Source organism: Tasmannia lanceolata, unplaced genomic scaffold (genome assembly GCF_043159265.1).
Source record: "Tasmannia lanceolata isolate RefF3 unplaced genomic scaffold, GAP_Taslan_0.1 ptg000016l, whole genome shotgun sequence".
Taxonomy (NCBI): Eukaryota; Viridiplantae; Streptophyta; class Magnoliopsida; order Canellales; family Winteraceae; genus Tasmannia; species Tasmannia lanceolata.
In genome coordinates, this window is record NW_027518693.1 from 9,765,007 (window position 1) to 9,783,640 (window position 18,634).

The window sequence follows — 18,634 nt, forward strand, 5'->3', positions numbered from 1 at the left end:
ACTTAGATCTGTATATTTCGCTTCAATTCTCAGTTGATCTGTTCAATTAAATTTTGCAGGAGCTCAGGTATGTGTTTTATCAGCTATACCTTTGTAAATACGGTGTTTTGTTCATGTTTGATTGTGCTTAATGATTTATAAAGTATATCAATGAGCTGATAATTAAGATTTGCAGATTTTGTTTTTATCAATTTTGTTAGAGCTTGTAGTGACGATGCTGCAATTGAGTGTGATTTTAGTCTTGATTAAATAGAAATATTGCTTATCGTGAAAATGAAATTTTGTGATCCAATCCATGATCTGATAATGGCCTCTGGTTCATAGATGTTCTGTGCTAATTATATAATGAGGATTCAATTATTTTATCAACTTTTAATGGTCTGGTGTTCACCTATTTTACATTTTATAAGCATTAGCATCTGGTAAGGTTAATGTCATTTTTTTAAGCCAATGATAGTGAAACTTTTAAATGCATTTGAGGCATTCGTCAATAGGCTTCAGCTTTCTTTGTGATTATCTCATAGAGTACAAGCTAATTGTGAATTAAATGTCTTCTTTGTATGACCTGTGAAGAGAAAATAGAGGTACAACCATGATTTGTCATAGAAAGCTATAGCAATAATTGATAGTTTATTATAAAAAAAAGAGATACTAATGCAACATCATACTTAGAAATGTTGATGTTGAAGGTCAGGGAGTTCAGGTCAGTAGCTTCTTTCAAGTTTCAAAACGTTAGTTTTAACTAATTCAGGTAATGATATGTAAATAGCTTACCATCTCAATTATGATTAAGAAATTATTATTATTTTTTACCTTGTCTTCTTAAGGCTTTCAAATTCAGGTCATGTATGTTTGAGATTGTAAGGATTAATTGGGAAGCCTAAAATGATAAGAAGTCTAATATCTGGAATAAGGCCCACGGTCGGTTGTGACAATTCTGGAACTAACAGGTTCATGACAAGAAAGTATAGTGAGGTTTAAATTGATTTTAAGGTGTACCAATATTCATGCTAGCAGCCCCTTGTGATTAACATATCCAATATTGTAAGCTCATCTGTGGGATTCATTGAATGATAAGAGCTTATTGTGGTAGATCATTGAATAAGATAGACTCATTTATTGATCATTAAATGATATGCACTCTTGATTGGGTTAAAGTCTGGGTGGAATTTGATTGCCTAATTGGTGAATCTTTCTTTAAAAAATGAAGGCATAGGCTCTCAGTTGTGCTTTTTTTTACTTAAATTTCAACTTGTATGGTAAGAAAAGTCTACTCAAAACCCCAAGATGGCCGAGCAGGGTGAAAATTCATAACTTGATAATGACAACCCTTGTATCTCTTTAATATTTTCAGCCCTACACTTGTAAATCAATCCTTGCTTTTGACACAATTCAGCCCATGATTATACCCCTGTTAGCACAATTCAGCCCTATGGCTCCCTTTGGTATTTACAGCCCACACATTTTTGCTGTGTTGATTCCTTTTATATTCTCTATTCGAATCATCCTGGTAATCCCATACCCATAAATCTCACTCATGTTGAACTGATCATAAATTGGATGGTGAGGATCATCTTATAGAAAAGATTTTCCAGGTTCTATTAATTGTATAAACTTGGCTGATTTTGGAAAACTGCTGATTTTGGAAAATTAGCTTTTGTCATCTTTCACACTATTTTGAAATGTACGGCCCTATGGCTCCCTTTGGTATTTACAATCCCTTTGGTATTTCACACTCTAATACATAGTTGTGTAACTAATAGCTGAGCAGGTTTCATGAAGAATTATGAGATGATGTTTAAAAGGCATAAATGTCAAAATAAAATATGATCTGTAGCTGATAGAGGTTGGTTTTGTAGCATAAGAAAAGGTATTCAGGTTCGATTATTTTGGGGAAATAGTTGGTTGATGTGTGATAGTAGGTGAAAGAATTGTCTCATACATGCTTGGATTCTTGTTTGAGTTTAAGTAGTTATGCACTTGAAACATAATTCATCCTCTGTACAATAATGACCCAGGGAGAGTAGAAAACCAAATGAAGTGGTAACCCTTGTGTTGTCTCATTTATCATAACATTCTTTTTGTTTAACCATTTGTGAGTGTAGTTGTTTCTTTGGAGGAATGTTATAAATATAGTAATACCTCTGTTCAGGGATATCATTATAGAGAAAACCTGTCATTTATCTTTGTCTTTCGAAAATACTGCTTACTGTAGAGAAGTTAGTTGGAGTCCATTATTAATTGTAATAAATTTTCAAGGTTTGGGTTTTGATCTTCGCATACAACTTCTTGGTTGATACTTCCTTGTTATTTTAACTATCATGGTGGTCTTCGCATGAGAGAATAAATTTAGGTTCTTGTTGTCCTAAGCTCTGTACCGGAGTTGTCTACCAATGTTAATTTCAAAATCTGTTTAGGATTGTGTTTGTATTAAAAATTCATCATGTATAATGTCAGAAGCCCATTTTATTCTCAAAAGGTTATCCTTTGACGGTTAGATTATGAACATGACCTTGCTTTGCTAGTTTCTAATTGTACAATGGATTTACATTATTGAGAGATCAAGCTATAGATATCATTATATGCTCATTTTGCCTATGCATGTGTAGGTATTGATTTCTTGTTAGAAAATTATGTCAACAAATAAAAGTTTGTCATCATGATTTGGTTTTGATCCTCTTAATTTGACAAGTTACATCTTTTGGGTAGAACAATATGTTCCAGTACATGAGTAAAACTTTATTAACTTCATTACAAATGCCTTATTGAAGTCAAGCTTCGCTTTGATTCCAATGTTTATTTTTATTTTTATTTTTGGGTAATAGTGTCACAAATTCTTGAAAGTTACTTTGATAATAAGTAAATATATTTCCATAGATTAAAGCAGCATTTTTATTGCTTATTCCTTTTCTTGGAGTGATTTGTCTGTTCGAAGTGACTTGTCTAAGCTCAGCATAATGTTTGCTGTTGTGAGGACAGGTTAAACATAAGCAGGGCCTGTTCATTGTTAGTATTCACATATTAAGTGCCCAAACTTAAGCTATTATTTTAGTTTTACATCCCATCCTTTAAATTGTATTTCTATTCATTCAGGTTATATCACATGTCCAATATTTAGTTTCTTATTGAGTATAACTGAACTATTTTGCTAGTATAATTGCTATATGATTATAGCATAAGCTTTGATTCCTTAATAAAATGGTAATTTCTCTTTGGTTTATGGTATTTCTATTGAACCAACATGTTTATATTGTGATAAATGGAATGCTTATTATTTGTGAAAAGTTATAAAAAATTTTGAAAGAATTTTGCATATTGTGCTTGATGTACTTATCCTCTTTACTCTTCGGATCTTAAAATCCCATATAGCATCAGAATAACGAAAACGAAAGTAAATTTTAGACTCGTCTCTTTGTATAGAAAATTGTGAAAAGAATTTGAATGATGAATGTTTCATTTAGAATTTCTCCTTTTTTCATACCTTTCTCATTTACTATGAGTAATAATTAAAGTTTAAGTCATGTTTCAATTCCTAGGGCTTTGGGTGATTGTACTAGGGCTCTAGCTTCTTTTCATTGGTTTGTGTTTGTCCATGTAGTTTGGAAAGTTATCTAAGAATCTGTCCTCTTGGGTCTAGACTAAGGCAGAATGCTTCTAGAGCCAGCCTATTCCCTCCATATTTTAGAACTTTCGCAGGTTAAGAGATTTCGTTCTCATAGTGCCGTTATATAAGTTTAGGATTTGATCTACTGCCTATAAGCTTGTTCTCTTCGCCAGGGCGATGAAGGCGCTAGCCCAAGCCCATCTATAGAGGGCTCGCTTAGTCCAAGTAGCCATACCCTCTTTTATTTTCAAGACTTGCCCAGTCTTTTGGATACCCTTAAGCATTATGAGCCTTTTCATTATAAGGGTAATAAAAGAATCATCTAGAGCCCACCCTATTTTAGGGAGACAAGCTATGTCTCAGCATGCATGTCTTACCCTATTAGGAGACAAGCTATGTCTCGTGCAGAAATATCTTATCCTATTAGGAGACATGCTTTGTCCCATAGAAAGTCACACCATTTTAGAGAGACATGCTTTGTCTCATAGAAAAGCTTACCCTTAGGGAGACAGGCTATGTCTCATGCAAAGAAAGTTATATCCTTTAGAGACAGGCTTTGTCTCATCAGTAAGTCGATCCATAGGAGACTATTCAAGTCTCACAAAGTTGCACCCCTTTGAGGAGACAAGCTATGTCTCATGTAGGAAAATTCAAACCCTTTGGAGACAGGCTTTGTCTCATTAGCCCTAGTTATCCTTTGGTTTTAGGAGACATGTCATGTCTCATTAGAGCCCCTTCTCAGAGTCACTAACATAGGAGTCTATCCTTAGCAAGAATGTCTTTTCCATTAGCATAGGAGTCTGTCCTTAGCTAGAGAGTCAGTCCTTCTTTCAGGAGTCTGTTCTATCATCATAGGGGTTAGTATTCTGTCCAACCTCTCATCAAGTCATGTGAATTTTATCCACTCCTGCAAGGTATAGGATTCTATCCAACCCTTGCAGAGTTGTTATTCTGTTCATTCCCCCGCAAAGCATAGGATGTTGTCCAACCTTTGCGGGATATCAGGAGTCAGTCCTACCCTTATGATGATGGGATTCTGTCATCTTGAGTCAAAACTCAAAAAAACACCTGAAAAATCAAAAATCTCAAAGGTCTTGAGTCATTGTGAGAGTAGTTAGGAAATTCTTTTTCCGAACTACGTTGGCTTGATCATCTTTCACGAGGTACGTAGTGCAGCTTGGGATCTTTATCCCAAGTCCAGCCAAACCTTTAAAAATAAACATTTCAAACCTTCCAAAAATACAAAATTTCTTCAAAATCTTTTAAAAAAGATCTTCTCCTAGAGTTAGGAGTCTGTCCTAGATATTTGGGGTGTTTTAGAGTTAAGAGTTTGTCTTGTTTGTATTGATATGGTGTGTCCTGTCGTGTGAGTGTCCCTAGAGTTAGGAAGCCATGAGTTGATCGGTTACACATTTAGTCGAACTGATGGCTAGACTAGGAAGCATATAGTCAGCCCATGGTTTTCATTAGGTTGCACAGCCTAGATACACATAGGATATAGGACCCACCTGCATTAGCTTAAGGCTAATCAACTTACATTAGTTAGGGCATATAGAGAGTCCTGAAAATTACAATTCACCTGAACTTAAGCAATCGTGCAAAAAGCTTTAAAAATCAGTCGAGTCTACTGGATCGAGTCTAGGATAGCGGTTCTAGATGGTTAGGCATCGTAGTTAGAATAGGTCATCGAACTACGTTGACTCCGATTCTTCCCGAGGCCGGGATACGTAGAGCAGCTGGGATGGACGGCAATCTTGGTCCGAGTCAAGTCCTGCATTAGAGTTTTAGGATTCGTCTTGTTGAGTCGTGTATAGAATTGAATTGTGTTGTGTGTTTTACTGTGTTTTCTTACTTTCATGTACAGATCCTATACTTTTAGCTGTAGCATGCATGTGTTTTCACACCAGAACTTAGACATCAATTAGGTATGACATTCATAACCTAGCTACTTTTAGGTGACATTTATTTTATTTCTTTTAAGCGTGTTTATTAATCGTCTCCGAGACATGCATGATTAGGTAGACGTCTTCTTGGAGATATATGTTCCCATTTCACATGACTTTCGCTCAAAACTCTTCAAAATTAATAAGTAAATGGCATAAGAGACCAGGTGTTTGCACTTGGACGGATGAGGTGCTCTTCGGACCTTCCAAATTCGTAACCAGGCACGAACCTTCTTTTATATCTCTGGTTATCCGTTGCAACAGAGCATAGCATGGGATCCAGGGCCCACTTCCTTGGATGACGACTCTTCTTTGTTTAAGGTATGCTTCGAATCTGGACTACGCCCCGAATCGAGAGGTATCTCACCTTATATCGCCACTCATGCTGTGAGAGGCACTTCTTTCGAGACTTCCTTGGTAGAGCTCTCCATTCACGTAGATGATCATGAGACTTCCGTGTAGGGCTCGTCCCCCCGCCTCTCTCGGATCGGGGTCCACACCTAGGTACCGAAAAGTTGTGTTTGATGCCATGTTCATTACAGTAAGTGTCAAAGTGTATATTTTCAAATTCCGTTCCATGGTCACTTCTAATGTAAGATATGACAATTCCTTTCTCATTTTGGACTTGATTACACAACTTAAGAAAATTTTCATAGGTCTCATCTTTATGTGCTAAAAATATGACCCAAGTAAATCGTGAGTAGTCATCCACAACGACAAACACGTACCTCTTTCCACCTAGGCTACTTGTCTTCATTGGTTCAAAAAGATCCATATGAAGTAATTGCAAGGGGTAAGTGGTTGAGATCATATTTTTAGGGGCAAATGAGCTCTTCAATTGTTTGCCTAATTAACAAGTTCTACAAATGTGATCTTTGGTGTACTTGAACTTAGGCAATCCTCTAATAATGTCTTTTGAGGAGAGGGTTGAAATGAGATCCATTCCAGCATGACCCAACCTCCTATGCCATAACCAAGAATCTTCACTAATGGCATTAAGACAAGTTACATTTTGGAGTCTAAGATCATCTAGTCCAATAGTGTAAATGTTATTGTCTCTAGAACCTATGAATTGTACTTTTCCATCAATCTTATTCTTAACAATGCATTTGTCGGGGTTGAAGACTACTTCAAAACCACTGTCACACAATTGACTAATGCTAATAAGATTATGAGATAAGCCATCAACATAAAGTACATCATGTATGGGAGAGGTAGAGTTACTTATGGTGTCTTCTCCTTTGACTTTTCCTTTCTTATCATCTCCAAAGGTAACATCTCCACCATCCTTGAGTGATAGGGATGCAAATTGAGTGAGATTTCTGGTCATGTGTCTAAAGCATCCACTATCAAGGTACCATGTGTTCTTCTTGTTATGGCTTTTGAGGCATACCTACATATGAATAGGTAAGTGAGATCCCTTAGGTATCCAAATTTTCCTAATCTTGCTAAGTTCATTTATTTTTACTTTAGAGTTCAATTTGATTTTATCTTGTTTAGCATACATGCAAGCAACCTTATAATGTCCTTTTAGACCACAATAAAAGCAAGTTTTAGTACCACTAGAAGAAGCCTTTACAAATTTATTTTTATAGTTTGACATTGTAGTATTCCATTTATGTCCAAGTCCACTTTTACTATGTGACAATCTTTGAATATTAACAAGCCTATCCAATTTTAGTGAACCATGTTCAAATTTTTCAAAGCGTTTCTTTAACTCATCATATTCATGAGATAGTTTACTATTTTCATGCTTTAGCTTGTTGTTTTCAATAGATAGTTCTTGTCGATTTTTATTTAAAATCTTGATGGTAGCATTTAGATTATGAATTTTAATTTTATATTTTTCATTTTCATCATCCAAAAATTCATGATCTTTCTTTAACCAACCAAATTATTTTGTTATGCTAGAAAGAGAATTTTTAAGAGATGCATTTTTATCAAGTTCTATTTCAAGTTCATCATGTGCATTTTGCAAGGAATCAAGAACTTCTTTTAAAATAATGACATCATTTAAAGTACTTACCTCTTGATTGTCATTTGTTGAGGCCATGAAGCAAATATGTTTTGCTATCAAGCAATCTTCTCCATCATTTGGTTCACCTTCACTTTCATTGTCCTCATCCCATGTGGCGGTCATTCCTTTCTTGCCTTCTCTTCTCTTGAAATGATTGTTTGAAGTGGGCTCATTGTTGAGTGGACAATCCGGGCGAATGTGTCCAAGTTTCTTGCATCCGTAGCATCGGAGTTGAGATGATCCGTCACCAAGCTCTTTTTTCTTCTTGAATGGAGGATTGGTTCTTCTATTTCTCATGCTTCCCATATTCATTTGCAAGAACTTGATCCTTCTTGTTAGGAGGGCTACCTCATCTTCCATGTCGTCCTTTGTCTCTTCATCATCACCTAAATTGCAAGCAAAAGCAACACCTTTTCAGTTTTCAATTTTTTTCAATTTCGGGTGCTTTTGTTTTGAAAATCATCTCATGGGTTATCAAGGACACTATTAGTTCATCTAAGTTTAGTGTGTTCATGTCCTTGGCTTCGGTGATTGCGGAGGTTTTGAATTCTCATGATAAAGGTAGGGATCTAAGGATTTTGGTCACTAAATCTCTATTTGAAAATTGTTTTCCAAGTCCCCTTAGTCCATTTACTAGGTTAGTGAATCTAGTGTACATGTCGGCAATAGTTTCATCGGGTGTCATTTGAAAGAGTTCATATTGTCTAATTAGATGATTCATTTTAGATTCCTTAACTTGGTTAGTTCCCTCATGTGTAACTTCTAAGGTGTCCCCCAAATTTCCTTAGCCGAATTTAAGTTTGAAACTTTATTGAATTCTCCGGGTGACAACGCACAAATTAAAGAATTCATGGCTTTGGCATTGTAGTTTGAGGCTTGTTGTTCGGCTTCGGTCCAATCATTTAGATTTCTAGTGGGCAAGGTGTATCCATTATGAATGGCTCTCCACATTTGGTAATCTTGGGTTAAAAATATTTTCATTTTGGTTTTCCAAAATCCATAATTTGTTCCATCAAAATAGGGTGGCCTAGTTTTTGAGTATCCTTCATGGTGTTGAGGGTAGTTTGCCATTTTTAGAATCTTTTCTCTAGACCGGTTAGGATTTTAAATAAAGTAGAGACGAGGCTCTGATACCAATTGAAATAACAATAGGGGGTGAATTGAATTTAACAATAATTTATACCTTTTTAAATTTAAGTATTAAACCTAATTTGATTTTTCTTTTCTTAATTAGATTTTGGTTAGTTCAAATAAGATTAAATCAAAAGAAAATACCAAACCAAAATAAGAATGAAAGTGCAAGACAAGGAAGGAACACACTGATGTATAGTGGTTCGGGCAAAGCCCTACTCCACTCTTCTTAAGATCGTCCTTAAGGATTTCCACTATGTGAGACCTCCATGATGCCCGGCTCCGAGGCGATTACACTTCCAAGGGGTATTAAATGAGGATGCCCTTGACACCTTTACACTGACTCTCCTTCTTCGCTGAGTTCTAAGTGATACTCCTTAGGGTATTAAAATATGATGCCCTAGCCACCTTTACAATGAATGGAAGATGAATTGCTTGGCTTCTCTTGAAAGCTTGATGCACGATGTAGTCCCCTTGAGTGCTCTCCACAAAAGATTGCAAGTGAAAGCCCTAAATCCAAACTCAATTGATTTGCAAGTGCAAGGCAAGTTTGGGGAGAAGAAAAACAAAATCTCAAGCCAAAGGAATTTGTAAGTTCTTTGAAATGCTTAAGGGTGTTTTTCAAATAGGTCAAGAGAGGAAAAATAATCCTCTTGAATGTGTTTTTATAGCACTTGAGAAGATATGACCGTTTGGGGGTGTTAATAATAAAAACCAATTTTTAATTAAAAAACCAACGGGCCTTTTCAGTGCTGTCGCGACGTTCTCGGAGTTCCGAGACAAATTCTCGGAGTTTCGAGAGAACGGCAAGAAGAAGGAAAATTCTACTGGACCATCTCTCGGAGTTCCGAGAAAATTTCTCGTAGTTCCGAGAGAATGGCCAGAAGTTGTAAAATACTACTGGACCATTTCTCGGAGTTCCGAGAAAAATCTCGGAGTACAGAGAAGCCTAAAATAAGCAGATTTTTATGTTTTTATTGCTCATTTGATTTTTGGCTTTTGGAACTCAATTACTATGATAATTTGGAATGTTTATGAGGGTTCCAACATATTGGTCCACCACATAACCATTCACTTAACCATTTTAGTTCTTAGGTGGTTTTGGAAACTATTTTGAAAACCTTGCATTGACTTAGAAATCTAAAGAGAAAAAGATGTACAATAAAATCTAGGTGACCCTCAACTTCTCTTTAGCCTTGGTCTTCAATTGGTCTTCCATTTTTTGTATGCTTGCTTGCGAGATAATGTGAGCTCCACTTATCTCCTTTGACTCTTGTATGGTATATCTTCAAGCATGACCATGTGGGTGTTGGTCCCTTGAATGATCAACCTATCTTAACACAACACTTCAAGGCAAATTGATTAGTATTCAAGAACATAATCAATTATGTTTAGAATCATCAAAACAAGATAGGAGAGTATGCCCTTGGGCTTACAATATGGAACCACCATCCCAAGCAAGATAGCCAGATCACCCTATTTGGAGTAAACCATCTCAACTTGCCAGATATTTCTCAGAATTTCATCACCAGTAATGGTGTGTGGTCCTCCTGCTTGATTGCTAGGGAAAGTAAGTCCCAAGTACTCATTCGTAGAATCCTTGGTTAGCATACCTGTGGAAGGCAATGTAGTACATTGGGTTTCTCCAAAATGGCTTGGGGGGGATTGTTTGGCAATTGGAAGAAGCCACCACTTAGTATCATCACCCCTTGGATTCCGGCACCGGTGATTATACCCATGAGAAAGTTTAGTACTATGCTCGCGACCATCATCATCAAGCTCTCGACTAACATCATACATACAAATATCACCAAAGCAAAGTATGAAGTGTTCGACCGATCTCTGAAGGCCGACAAGGTAGTAGGCCACGGCGCCTGGGATCACTGAGACTTGAAACAAGTAGGGAATAACATAAAATGTGTTTCCAATAACAAATACACTACCACCGTAATGCCCATTTAGTCTCCCTCGTCCAGATCTGCAATTAAAGTTGGCCAAAGAAAAAAAAGATGTGTAAATGATTAGCGTGACAATCAATTTTGTTTTTGAAATGGTGGAATTTTATTAAAGGAAGAAAGAAAGATCATGACCGAGCATGTCATGGGAGTCAGAGAATACCAAGATATGAAAAAAAGGTACAAGAATAACAGTAGTCAAGGTGGTAAGATATTTGTTATGATCCTACGCGGGGGCCTGTCACCATGTCATTTGTTCGAGTCATGGAAGGGAAAAAGGCCAGAAATGAAAGCCGCCAGTGACTGAGTCACCGAGGACATTGGATGCGAAAGCATGGTGGAATGTTACGATCCTCGGTGGGAGCCTTCCTAGGTATGAGACTAAGTGGGACCCAACCAGGTATGGGCCGGGACAAGTTTAAAGGGCCTATCCTAACGGATTCCAACAGCTCTTGAGATTTTCGCCTATTGGTTTGGTACCAAACAAAATCATTATACTATTTCTCAATAATTATTAAAGATTTCTATAGATACATAGAAAATTATATTTGGTTCAAGAAATGATCATCCCATAAAATTCATTAGTATTAGACATAGTTGTTCACTGATATTTTTCTTTGTTCTCTGGTTTTGTGGAATAAAAGTTCATATATAGCTCTTTAATCAAGAAAGTTATACTTTTAAGAATTATGAGATCTTAACCATAGATTATTCTCATCTTCTGGTTTCCTCAACTGAAAACCATGATTTTTAATTTTTGAAAATACTACAATGAAGTTTACTAAATTCATCTAACCTTCATATCTGATTGTGATATTAAATAACCGCAAGTGCACGGATCGTGTAAATACTGGTCGAACTCAGGGAAGAGCTTATTGTGATTTCTACCCTTATACTAGTTAGAAAATAAACTTATGATATATTGTTGCCTGGAATAGACTCAGAATTTCTGTGGACTACAACCTCGGATCGAACAATATATTTAAAATTTATAAACTAAATAGACAAGGATTGAAAACAATAAAGAAACGATTACAACTTTAATTCTTATATTTAGGCAAAGTGAACCAAAAGGAATTCTACTAATTATCTAACCTAATTATAAAACCAAAATCTAGAAGTCTAAATTGATTGGAAAAATAATTGGAATTGGTAGAAAAGCCTTGATTCAATTAAAAGAGTACTTAGGGTTAGAATCCACCATAGGTTGGGATTAGATTATTAATCAAACCAAATTTTGTATTGGATAGTGTATTTGATAAATCCAGTCAATGGGGAATAAGATCTGTAGATGTCATTGCCCATGAGTGTTTAATCAAATATACTACGCAATTTTGTATATTATATAAGAAATTATAGTTGTTTATCGGCAATTACTTACACGATAGGGGAAAGCCACTGGCATAAGTGATTGGGATTCAACAAATACAAACCCTTACATAAGTTGTTATATAAGCCACTGGTTTTAATTAATCATCTTTCTCCTTCCCCATGGCTTCATCTAAACTCCAAGTAGATGGGTTTAGCTACTCATGGAGAAGGGAAAAGAAACAAAATTAAAGAAGATAGAGAAGAGAAGTACCATCAAGAACTTCAAAAAATAAATAAAAGAAAAGTAACTCCTTCACTAACTTGAAATAAACTTAAGTACATCAAATTGGAACTTGAAATAAATAACAAAAATAAAAAGAACTTATTATTTTTCTCCTCCAATCTCTGGTTGAATCTTCCTTCTTCAAGCTTTAATGTCATCTTGAGTTTGCATGGTGGATGATGATGCCTTGGATTGAGAGTTGAAAAGAAAAAGAAATTGAAAATAAAGCAAGAGAGAACAAAAGAGAGTAGGGAGTAAAAGAGAGTATGAGGGGAGAGAGAGTAGAGAGCAAGGGAGTGGTAGAGAAAAAAAAGAATAAGAAATCTTGGGCGGAAATTAGGGAGAGGTATATAAAGGAGTTTTTTTTTTTTTTTTCAATGCAACCAACCATCCTCTTCTCCTTAGCCTTGTTCGTTGCCCAATTGTATGTTGCTGTGGATAGAAAGTTGCTTACTTTTTCAAAGTCTCAAAACAGCCCAATCACTTTCTTTTTATAAAATCTTTCCTTTTCTAACCATCTCTTACCGTAGAAACCATACAATTGCTTCTTAGTGGGTTGCCAAAAGACAATTGCCAAGTGACATGGGTTGCCAAAAGACAATCACTTTCTTTTGGTTTACAAAACCATCAAAGTAAGCATTCATGCTTTCACTGCGCTGACTAGAAGTCATGCCTGCAGTGAAAGTACCTCGCCAATATACCGGCACCCAATGAATCCTAAGCTCCCACATCTTGGAAAGCCAATGCTTCTCATCAATCTTATGCTTCTCAACTAATTTAGCCCATTCAATCTCACATTCATCTATTTCATTTGAGTAAAACCAATGGTTGTAGTCTTTTATAAACTCACTCTCTGCCTCTCTCATTGCAGTAGCATTTTCAACTAAGTGCCTCCCAATGTGCCACGAACAGTATCGGTGACGGGTATTTGGGAAGACAGTCTTAATCGCATTTCGCATTGCCCCATCCATATCAGTAATGATAGCTCCTGGAGCTTTCCCATGCATGCATGTGAGCCACTGCTCAAATAACCATGTGAATGTCTCCTCGGTCTCATCAGCTAGGAGTGCACATCCGAACAGGATAGACTGCTTGTGATGGTTGACTCCTGTAAATGGTGCGAAGGGCATCAAATATCGATTGGTCTTGTACGTCACATCGAAGACAATAACATCACTGAAGGTAATGTAAGAATTCATCGCCCTCGCATCTACCCAGAACATGGACCTCATTGTCCCATCTATGTTTAACTCCATAGAAAAAAAGAATTCTGGGTCTTCTGCATGTTTCTGCTGGAAATGGTTGGCCACATTGACAGCGTCTTGGCGCATATTGCTCTTCCTCTTTACTTTCAAATGGGATTGCACCTGGTTCGCTGAGAGAACACCTAGGTCTCTATCAGATACTGCATTAACACTCTTTACAATACCAGCAGGCATCATCCCTATGCCATGGAAAGAATCTATCAAATTCTTAACAGTCTCTGTCTTATGGAGTTGATTATGAGAACGATGCAGGGATCTTCTAAGAGGAGAGGTAAGTTCATGGCAATGTTTGTCTTCAAAGGTTGTTACTAACCACTTCTTATCTCTTAATTTTATAACCATCCTCGCTTCACAACCAACTCTGACAATGCGACGTTCCTTTACTTCCTTACCAGCACTTCGCTTGTCATTTGGATCTTTCTTTCCCTCCTTGTCACATACATATTTCCTAGAAATCACTTCTTGTGTTATCCTTGACGTGGTTGTACTAGATTTTCGTACTCCAAAACCTTTAACCAAACCATACGTATTATAACAGTGATATGCATCCTTACTACTGTCAAATACCTGGCCAAGAAAAGGCTTATTCTCTACAGTCTCCTCGTCATTCCCATCATCGTCAACATCTACTACATTATCTTCACCCCCATCAACCAAAATTAACCTATTTGCATCTACGTCACTGATTGTTAAGCCGCAAGATTGCGACGCAGTTTCATCGACAAAAGCTGAGGACGTAGCACCAACATCTTCGCTATGAAACCCATAAGCATGTGATGAAGAATCAACCATTTTAGGTACCTTAACACAACAAAACACACAAGATTTCAATTAAAAGAATGAACCTAAAGTTCTCTGGCCCCCACTCAAAACACCAAAACCTCACATAAAATCTTGTTCAAGATTCCATCACTTTCTTTTTCATACTTCCAATCTAAACAATTAACATCTGAAAGAAAATTATATAAATGAATAAGCTCCATTGACCAAAACCTACAAACTGGAATTCTATTTACATTCAAATTACAAATAAGAAATCATAGGCAAACAACAGGGCATGCCATCTACCATTAGGCAAATTGATAACTATGAGGGGTGAAAAAAGGAAAATTAATATTAACGGGAAAGTGATTGTGAGCGGCCCCTCATATAAGCTTATATGAGGTGACCGCTAAAAACATGGTGGGCCCACATTTTTTGGGTGATCTGAACCGGTCATTTGATGAAATGACCGGTTCAAATATTTTTTAAAAGAGAACATAGCCTAAAAACATAGCCTAAAAGAGAACGCAGAGTAGATGGATTTGACATGCACTCCTAAAAGACACATGATGTGCCTCACTTTTACCACATTTACATGATTTGCTCCATTTGAATTGAAAGAGAACCATAAGCACAGCAAGATTGCATTGAGAACATCTTATTGCTAAACCTTCCATTTTTGTAATCCATTTTTTGGGGTAATTTATGAAAAATTGTGTTTTAAATCTACAATAACAAGTGGATGGATGACATTTTATTTAAGGGGTTTTTGCAAAAGAAGTATTCTACTTTGCTTTATTTTGTAAAAACAATCCTCTAGTTTGACAATTTGCAAATAATCGCATTTGGGTGCATTTTGCAAATTAAGTCTTGCCGACCAAAATGCCCATTGTAGATATTTTTTGACTCATGCACCAAAATGTCCCTATATGTGAAGAAGATGAAAATCACCTTGCAAAAGGATCAAAATATTACGTGATGTGCAATGATGTGTTATGGTAAGAATCTGATGAAAAACCTTAAATCCCATCTTTAAAAACCCTATCCTTAAAAAAAGATGAAAACCCTAACCTAAACCCTAAACCCCTAACATCCTAAAAGCCAAATAATAAGATCTAAACCCTAAGATGAAGAAACCAATAGCTGTAAAAAAAGGGTGAAAACCCTAACCTTACACAGATTAAAAGAAAAAAAAAACAGAGAGGTTCGAACCACTCACCTGAGAACTTGAGCGAGAGTGAGAGGCGAGAAACCCTTTGGAAGAAGAGGAGATGCGAGACAAATGGGGGAGCTCGAAACCCTCTCACTAGGGAAGAAAAAAACCCAACCCTAGAGGGGAAAAAACGAAAAAAGAGAGAAAAAAAACAAAATAGAGTAAAGAAAGAGGGGACTGACCTTCATGCGATTGAAGAAGCGGCAGAAACCTCGTTGGGTTTTCTCATTTTGGCAGAGAGAGAGAAGCAGAGAAGAGAAGTTTAAAAAACCCTGTATTCTTAGACTTACGTTTTGAGGGGGGACAAGAATGTCAATTTTCTTTTAAAACGTAGAAACGAGAAGGGTTCGACTGTCTTTTTTGTTTTTTTGTTTTAAGTTTTCCAGCGCAAATGGTACACATCTTTCAGCCAATGGGAATCGATGTAACTTGCCACCGCAGGTAACTTTCATGCGGTTAAGCGCAGGAACTCTATTATATATATATATATAGAATGCATGGTAATTTCCAATATTTAGAAAACATCCCATGCACATACCTACGTCCACTTTATTCCTTTACATGGTAGTTTCCAATATTTCTCCCCTTTTCATGGTATCCTATATAACTTTCGAATTTAAATCTACATGCATACGTCCACATCTTCCTAGTGGGCCCCACTTTGAATGGTTTTCTTGCTTTCTTATACAAAGTTTCCATAACTGCCCTTTTCCAAACCCAAGTGGGTCCCACCTCATATGCCAAAACGTGTAATCCAAAATGACTGAACCACCTTTGACCCAATTCAATAGCCCATTAAGTTGATATCCACAGCCCATTTTCCTAATTGAGAGTTGCCAAAAATTGCCCAAGAAAAAGAAAGAAACGAAACTTGCTATCTTATATGTGCTCTCGGAAATCCCATGTTTATAGAACTGTGCATGTATGCATGTCATAAAACCCATGCAAATATAGCAAGTGATTAGTCAAAAATTTCCTTGGATATTCGGTCATTTCTCCATCCTCAAATAGAAACAGTGAGACACCTTGCTATCTTCTCATCATGATGTCACAATTAATCCACCTCCAAATTGGCCGAACATGTCTCTTTCCCAAATTTAATTTATTGCATATTAGTGGACCCCACTATCTACTTCCACCCCCTCATTCAATGCGTAACCATGTAGGGACCACCATTCTGTCAACATCTTTCACAAACCAATTTCCATTTGTAATTAAAAATTGATATTGGCACCACTACACCATACAATAAATTCATGTGGGTCCATTATCATGGGTGAATTCCATGGTGTAATTCAATCTAGAAACTAGTGGGCCCCACTTAATGCTGATCCAAATCGTCCAATGATTGCACACAGACACAGCCTACTAAATCAGCCATAACTTTTTAACCGTTGTTCCAAACTTTGGTCATAAGTACTTGTTGGAAAGATCTTGAGAATACCTAAAACTTTGTAGTTTACCACTTTCCCTAATTCTGCCATTTACTACCCTAAAAATGTGGTTGAAAAACGGACCAGCAACATTGTGACAGAACTGCCCCTACATCAAAGATCATAGCAAATGGGACTAGTTCGTTTTGGGCCCTTGGTGCGACGTACGTGAGGATGATGAGAGCTGATGTGTAAATGGGTCCCATCATTGTATAAGAGAAGTGATATTTAGACCAACTTCTTGATTTTCGACCAAACTGATGACCTTTTTATCTTTTTAGCTTCATTTTTTGTAAACATTCATAGATAACCTTATAACACCAGAAACACACAAAATATTAGTAGCACCACTTTAAATGATAAAAATATGCATATTTCCTACCACTACCATTCACACATAAATGTGTTCATCAATATCCTCCACAAAAGATGGGAATCTGCCAATCGTCATGAATATCAAGAATGAAGATATAAATATGAGCATTGACCCTCTCTCCTAAAAGGAAAAAAAAACCAATCAAAATTATATGAACTAACATATTCATCCTTGTTTTCTTAAGTTGTAGGTGATTTTCTATAGCATGATATAATAAGCTTAAGTTTCAACCAACTTGTTCTTATTTTGTAGTTAACATCCTCTTCTATCTCTCATTCCTTATGTAGTATTGAACCAAGATAATGAAATATATTCCTCTTAGGTACCTCCTGTCCAGTCATATTTACTACATCATCGCCCCGCCTCCTTACTTTACTAAAGTTGCACTCCATATACTCTGTCTTAATCATGCTTAGTCTAAAACCTTTGGATTCCAAAGTAGTTCTTCATAACTCTAACTTAAAAAGTTAACATTAATAATTCAAGAGGAAAGACTTGAGGAACATCTAAAAGGAGATAAAAGTCTGGCAGCATCTGTTTCAAAAAAAAGACTTCTTTGCATAAGCCGAGTTTATCCAATCATAGTGTCAAAGAAAGATTAAATAAAGAGCACACAACAAAGCCTACGTTTGGAATGCATTCGAGGGAGAATGTTACGTACCTAGGATTGTGATAAGTTAGTTGTTTGTTATTTGATAAGAACTTCTATATATAACCCAAACCGTGTCTCTGCAAAGAGAGGAGGAATGACCCTGCCCTTGCAGTGGGTCGAGAGGCTGATCTTCCATCTAATAAGATCAACCATGTTGCGACCAATTTGGGATGTTAGCACAGAATCTGATCTTCGAATAAGAAGTTCCATAGACAGAATCGGGATAAAGCCCGTCATACATGCAACCATCTGAAGCCCTAGATGCATAACTAAAGTAGAAAAGCAAGAACAGGTTCGAAACCCTAAAAGAAAAAGAAAAAGATGGAACCTTGTAAAACTCCCATCTCCTTCTCGACTTTGGCTTGCATCTCACGGAGAACGGCCGCTTCATCTTCCATCTCCTTCAAGTGCTTCTTCATCTCGTCCAACTCCTTGAGCTACAGGCAAGAAGATAAAGGGTTAGGGTTAGGGTTTGAGAAATAGCATGAAAAGGGAGAAAACCTTGAGAGCATCTTCGTCAGCCCTAGCCATGTCGACGTCTCCGTGAGCATCCATGTCTCCTTCCATCTCTGGAATATCCCCGCCATAAACCCCATGTTCCTCCTCATCCATCTCCCTCCCTCTCTCTCTCTCTCTCTCTCTCTCTCTCTCTCTCTCTCTCTCAAAATAAGAGATCTAGGGACTAGGAT